Here is a 6876-nt window from a genome sequence, read left to right on the forward strand (position 1 = left end):
TACTGTGCACGCTCACCTGTCAGTCAGGTCTGAGCAGCTCATACACTCAGACAGACACGCCGGGCCTCTGATGACGTGGGGTGTGTCTGAGAGTACAGAGGCTCCGCCTGAATAGATTAAAGCATTCATCCAATGACACAGCTGTGCTCTCTTCGATACAAAAGCATGAAACTGCAGGAAATTGCTACGGAGGGAAGCCCAGTCTTTAGTGTTTGTGTTAGTTGTGTTAGCGAGGGTGTTTGTATGTGTGAGTGCTAATGTATCCCACTCTTGTGAGAGTCAAGGGCGTAGACCTGCACATGTGAACCCGAGGAGCCGCAGCCACACGGACAGCGTGTCAGAATTTACGTTGCTGCTGTTTGCCAAAAGCCAAAGCAATTAGTGATTAGATAGAGCTGTAAACGCTGTTCCAACAAGTAGCATGTTGTCATGGCCATGGATAGATGGGGATGGGGCGGTCGTGCCACAAATCCTGTCGGGTTTCCTGTTGCTGCTCCGAGCCTGGAAACCAGAGCGCTGCCTCGTTACTGCCGGTCAAAGCTGGTCGATGCTCTGTCGGACCGGCCGTCCGTGGTTGATAATGCCGCTCGCCCATACAAGGTGCTTTATAACACGTTTATAAAGCAGAGATGCGGAAGTCGATCCATCCGTGGAGGCTGTAGGGCTCAGCTGGTCGGGAAGACGGAACTCTTAGCCAGGATGAATGGTTTTGCATATGGCTGTCTTGACATCTGTCTCCCACTGGGATGTTGATGTGGTGGGGTGTTTTTGGAAGGGTTCCAAAGCTTACCCCTCTCTGTTTGTCTCTGACTCTCTGGCTCTCCCTCATTCTCAGCGTTATAGAGGAACAGAATCCACAGGGCTGGGAGTGTACAGATCTAATTCCCTAATTGAAGATTATTTAACCTTTCTGTGTGTGTGTGTGTGTGTGTGTGTGTGTGTGTGTGTGTGTGTGTGTGTGTGTGTGTCTGTGTGTGCATGCACATTGTAGGCAGTTTGGTGAGGAGAGGACTGCTCATGAGTACCTCTGGAAGAGAGTAGATGGAATGGGGTCAAACACAGAGGAGCACCTGTTCTTGTATATATACTAATATTTATTTGTTCATTGTAGATTAAAACAGCAAACGATATGTTTTTCTCAATCAAAGGCAGAATATTTTAAACATAAAAAATACACCCAACAGGCAGTTATAATGACAGAATAAGAATAATAAAACAAAAACACAACCCTGTGCCCTATTGGCTGAAATTGTCTTCAATTGATACAGTTTGTTTGAAAATGAAATAAAATGCTGCCGTGTCCAATATAATGTGTCTGTCCACTTTTTTGTGGTGCATTACATTTTCTCCAAATAAATAAAGGACATAAGGTCTCTTAGCCAAAATTATATAGTGGGTGGTTTGGGGGATTTCCAATTGAGGAAAATGTGTCTCCGGGCAATTAGTGAAGCAAATGCCAAGACATCTGCTTCACTCTTTTGAAACCGGGCAGCAAAGGGACTCCAAATAAGGCCATGAGAGAGCATAGTTGCAAATCACTTCCTAACCTTTTGGGCAAAGTAATAAAAATGGATGACCGGTATTCAGACAATTTGGGACTTGATTAAAACAAACTGGTATGATCAGCAGGTGATATTGAGCATATGTAAGAATGATTCCTTGAGTCTGGGTAAAACTAAGCCATAGTGCAATGAATTTAGGCAGCAATGTAAACTGAATTCAACTAAACTGAGCACCAGAAGAGTTAACCCTAAGAAGCTCCTCCTTCCACTAGACAGAACAGGTATCGTTTCCCTTTAAAGGGACCTCTTCCCACCAGTCAGAAGATGTAGGATTAAGGGGCCTCCTCCATATGTTGAGTTAACACTAAGAAGGGCATCCTCCCACCAGTCAAGGTCCAGGTCCAATTATTTAACTAGTTGTTCTTTATTTGGACAATGGAAGAGGTTTCAGAAGCGTAAAACATTTAATAATGCCTGCAAGAGCCTTTCTAACATTGTGCAAGGAGGTGCACGTGGAAACAAAGACTGGCTGCAAACAAAATGACAGGCTTAAAAATAACTGAAGAAATTCAAACAGATCACATGCACCTACCAGATCAGTGAAACCAGCAAATGATGCCCCTAAATATAAATCTTTAATCAGATCAGACCGGTCTCCCTTCATACAGCAACGCCCCGCTCAAGCTTGGAGGGAAGAAATAGGGGTTTGTTACAAATAGGGGCCAGAACAGAGGGAGCAGAGCATTCATAATATTTACAAAATTGTCTCCAGATCTTTAAAATTGAGAAGCCATTTGGGTTTGTAGGATACATTGATAGACCTGCCTTAATCTGTGGCTCATCGTGGGCACTCCGACAGGTCTGCGGCCATGCAGCTACATACACTGCAGGGCGTGATGCACTGTGTGTTGTGAAACATTCTCCCCGTGTCCATCATGCAAACATTTTCTGTGACCTTCTGTTGGTTCGGACAAGATGGGATAGCATTCGTTGCCCTCGTGCATCAGAGAGACTTGGGCGCCCAACACCCTGTTGCCAGATTGTGGTTTGTGCCTCCTTTGACCGCTGTTGGTGGGTACTCACCACTGCTCACCGGGAGCACCCCACAAGCCTTGTTGTTTCAGAGATGCTCTGACCCAGTCTTCTGGCGATAACAATTTGGCTCTTGTCAGATTTGCTCTGGTCTATTCTCCTGCCCATTTCTCCTGTATCCGAACTGATTGTTTACTTATCATCTAATCTACCCAGACCTTGATATGTGCCCTTTAATTAAATAATAATGGTATTCGCTTCACCTGTGAGTGGTCATGATGTTTTGGCTCATCAGTGTACATTATCTGTATCTTAAGTATGAATGATATATTTGTTCTGTACTAGTAAGTAAATGTTTAAAAGTAAGAGGGAAATTTGGTCAGCAGATTTCTTATAAAAGTCAACAAGGAAACCACAAGACCACAGGCTTTTTCTATTCTGTATTAATATTTGAACTTTCATTATTTAATCAAGACTTGGGGCAATCCAAATCTTTACCGATGTCTGTGTCAACAGAAAAAGTTATCAAAAACATATTCATAATTGAATTGAAATCTAACGGTTGAAAATAAAATGAGGCAGATGTTGAATTAAGGGGAAACTGTTGTAAGATTGTGGGATGCTTTATGTCCATATTCATACTGTGTCACTTGTTCGTTGCAGCATGAAATCAGACTTTCCAGTGGAAATCAGATTAAATTAAATCTAAAGCTTTAGCATCTCTGTGTATAAGGGTCTATTTAGACCACAGCAATTCTTGTGACCCTTTAATTTAAAAATCATATGCAAAATATATAAATAAAATGCTCTACTCCGTTCTGATTTTAAACGATAACACTATTTGTCTCCTGCTCTTATTCTCTTACAGAGCAAGTTCAGAATTGTTTTGCCAGTTAATGTGGTTCAGATAGTACTGCTAGTATCTAAAGTGATTATGCAGAGACTAGACGTCAATGCAAACTCATAGATGGGCTGGTAAAAATGTTTTTTCTTTTGGAAACATTAACTTTAAAACATTAACTACATATGTTCTGGTCATTCATGCTTGTCTTTATGCTAGTAGTACAGTAAGTATTGTACATATGGCACCTTTAAATAAAAGAAGTTAGCAAAATGCTCTACTAGACTGGACTGTTAAACCTTCAGTGTTTAGAATAAGAGCCAGATCCAAATTGTGTGGGGAACATTCAAAGGCTCCTATAGCAGAGGCTTCTGCAGCCTTAACTAAGGGTAGAAGGGCACTGTCTTACCATCACGAACATGTCAATGAGGGCTGCGGTCATCCTTTTTTAAAAGGACTCACAGTAGTCCAACAAGACCAGCCATGTACCTTGCAATTGAGATGTGCAATAAAAGTCTGTATCGAGGAGTGCACAACAGGTTATATAAGAGTAAACAGGAAGATAAAATAAAACACTGAGATGGGCTACTACTCCATCCATCCATCTTCTCCCGCTTTATCCGGGGCCGGGTCGCGGGGGCAGCAGTCTAAGCAGGGATGCCCAGACTTCCCTCTCCCCAGACACTTCCTCTAGCTCTTCCGGGGGGACACCGAGGCGTTCCCAGGCCAGCCGGGAGACATAGTCCCTCCAGCGTGTCCTAGGTCTTCCCCGGGGTCTCTTCCCGGTGGGACGGGACCAGAACACCTTCCCAGGAAGGCGTTCCGGAGGCATCCGAAAAAGATGCCCAAGCCACCTCAGCTGACCCCTCTCGATGTGGAGGAGCAGCGGCTCTACTCTGAGCTCCTCCCGGGTGACCGAGCTTCTCACCCTATCTCTAAGGGATCGCCCGGCCACCCTGCGGAGAAAGCTCATTTCGGCCGCCTGTATCCGGGATCTTGTCCTTTCGGTCATGACCCAAAGCTCATGACCATAGGTGAGAGTAGGAACGTAGATTGACTGGTAAATCGAGAGCTTCGCCTTGCGGCTCAGCTCTTTCTTCACCACGACAGACCGATACATCGACTGCATTACTGCAGAAGCTGCACCGATCCGTCTGTCAATCTCCCGTTCCATCCTTCCCTCACTCGTGAACAAGACCCCTAGATACTTAAACTCCTCCACTTGAGGCAGGCACTCTCCACCAACCTGAAGTGGGCAAGCCACCCTTTTCCGACTGAGGACCATGGCCTCAGATTTGGAGGTACTGATTTTCATCCCCACCGCTTCACACTCGGCTGCAAACCGTCCCAGTGCATGCTGAAGGTCCTGGTTAGAAGGGGCCAACACGACAACATCATCTGCAAAGAGCAGAGACGAAATTGTGTGGTCCCCAAACCTGACACCCTCCGGCCCCTGGCTGCGCCTAGAAATTCTGTCCATAAAAATTACGAACAGAACCGGTGACAAAGGGCAGCCCTGCCGGAGTCCAACATGCACTGGGAACAAGTCTGACTTACTGCCGGCAATGCGGACCAAGCTCCTGCTTCGGTTGTACAGGGACCTGACAGCCCTTAGCAAAGGACCCAGGACCCCATATTCCCCAAGCACCCTCCACAAGATGCCGCGAGGGACACAGTCGAATGCTTTCTCCAAATCCACAAAACACATGTGGATTGGTTGGGCAAACTCCCATGAACCCTCCAACACCCCGTAGAGGGTATAGAGCTGGTCCAGTGTTCCACGGCCCGGACGAAAACCACACTGTTCCTCCTGAATCCGAGGTTCTACTATCGGCCGTATTCTCCTCTCCAGAACCCTGGCATAGACTTTCCCGGGGAGGCTGAGAAGTGTGATCCCCCTATAGTTGGAACACACCCTCCGGTCCCCCTTCTTAAAAAGAGGGACCACCACCCCGGTCTGCCATCCCAGAGGCACTGTCCCCGACCGCCACGCGATGTTGCACAGGCGTGTCAACCAAGACAGCCCCACAACATCCAGAGACTTGAGGTACTCAGGGCGGATCTCATCCACCCCCGGTGCCTTGCCACCGAGGAGTTTCTTGACCACCTCAGTGACTTCAGCCCGGGTGATGGACGAGTCCACCTCTGAGCCCTCATCCTCTGCTTCCTCAATGGAAGACGTGTCAGCGGGATTGAGGAGATCCTCGAAGTACTCCTTCCACCGCCCGACGACATCCTCAGTTGAGGTCAACAGCTGCCCACCTCTACTGTAAACAGCGTTGGTAGGGCACTGTTTCCCTCTCCTGAGGCGCCGGATGGTTTGCCAGAATCTCTTCGAGGCCAGCCGATAGTCCTTCTCCATGGCCTCACCGAACTCCTCCCAGGCCCGAGTTTTTGCCTCCACAACCACCCGGGCTGCAGCCCGCTTGGCCTGTCGGTACCCGTCAGCTGCCTCAGGAGTCCCACAAGCCAACCAGGCCTGATAGGACTCCTTCTTCAGCTTGACGGCATCCCTTACTTCCGGTGTCCACCACCGGGTTCGGGGATTGCCGCCTCGACAGGCACCGGAGACCTTACGGCCACAGCTCCGAGCGGCCGCTTCGACAATGGCGGTGGAGAACATGGTCCACTCGGACTCAATATCTCCAACCTCCCTCGGGATCCAGTCGAAACTCTGCCGGAGGTGGGAGTTAAAGATCTCTCTGACAGGAGACTCGGCCAGACGTTCCCAGCAGACCCTTACAGTACGCTTGGGCCTGCCGAGTCTGTCCAGCTTCCTCCCCCGCCATCGGATCCAACTCACCACCAGGTGGTGATCAGTTGACAGCTCCGCCCCTCTCTTCACCCGAGTGTCCAAGACATACGGCCGCAGGTCAGATGAGACGACAACAAAGTCGATCATCGACCTGCGGCCTAGGGTGTCCTGGTGCCACGTGCACTGATGGACACCCTTATGCTTGAACATGGTGTTCGTTATGGACAAACTGTGACTAGCACAGAAGTCCAATAATTGAACACCACTCGGGTTCAGATCCGGGGGGCCGTTCCTCCCAATCACGCCCCTCCAGGTGTCACTGTCGTTGCCCACGTGGGCGTTGAAGTCCCCCAGTAGAACAATAGAGTCCCCAGTCGGAGCACTTTCCAGCACCCCTCCCAGAGACTCCAAGAAGGTCGGGTACTCTGCACTGCCGTTCGGCCCGTAGGCACAAACAACAGTGAGAGACCTATCCCCGACCCGTAGGCGCAGGGAAACGACCCTCTCGTTCACCGGGGTAAACTCCAACACATGGCGGCAGAGCTGGGGAGCTATGAGCAAACCCACACCAGCCCGCCGCCTCTCACCATGGGCAACTCCAGAGTGGTGAAGAGTCCATCCTCTCTCAAGGAGTGTGGTTCCAGAGCCCAAGCCGTGTGTAGAGGTGATCCCGATTACCTCTAATCGGAACCTCTCAACCTCACGCACCAACTCAGGCTCCTTCCCCGCCAGCGAGGTGACATTCC

This window comes from Esox lucius, chromosome 18 (assembly GCF_011004845.1).
Source record: "Esox lucius isolate fEsoLuc1 chromosome 18, fEsoLuc1.pri, whole genome shotgun sequence".
In the NCBI taxonomy this organism is placed as follows: domain Eukaryota; kingdom Metazoa; phylum Chordata; class Actinopteri; order Esociformes; family Esocidae; genus Esox; species Esox lucius.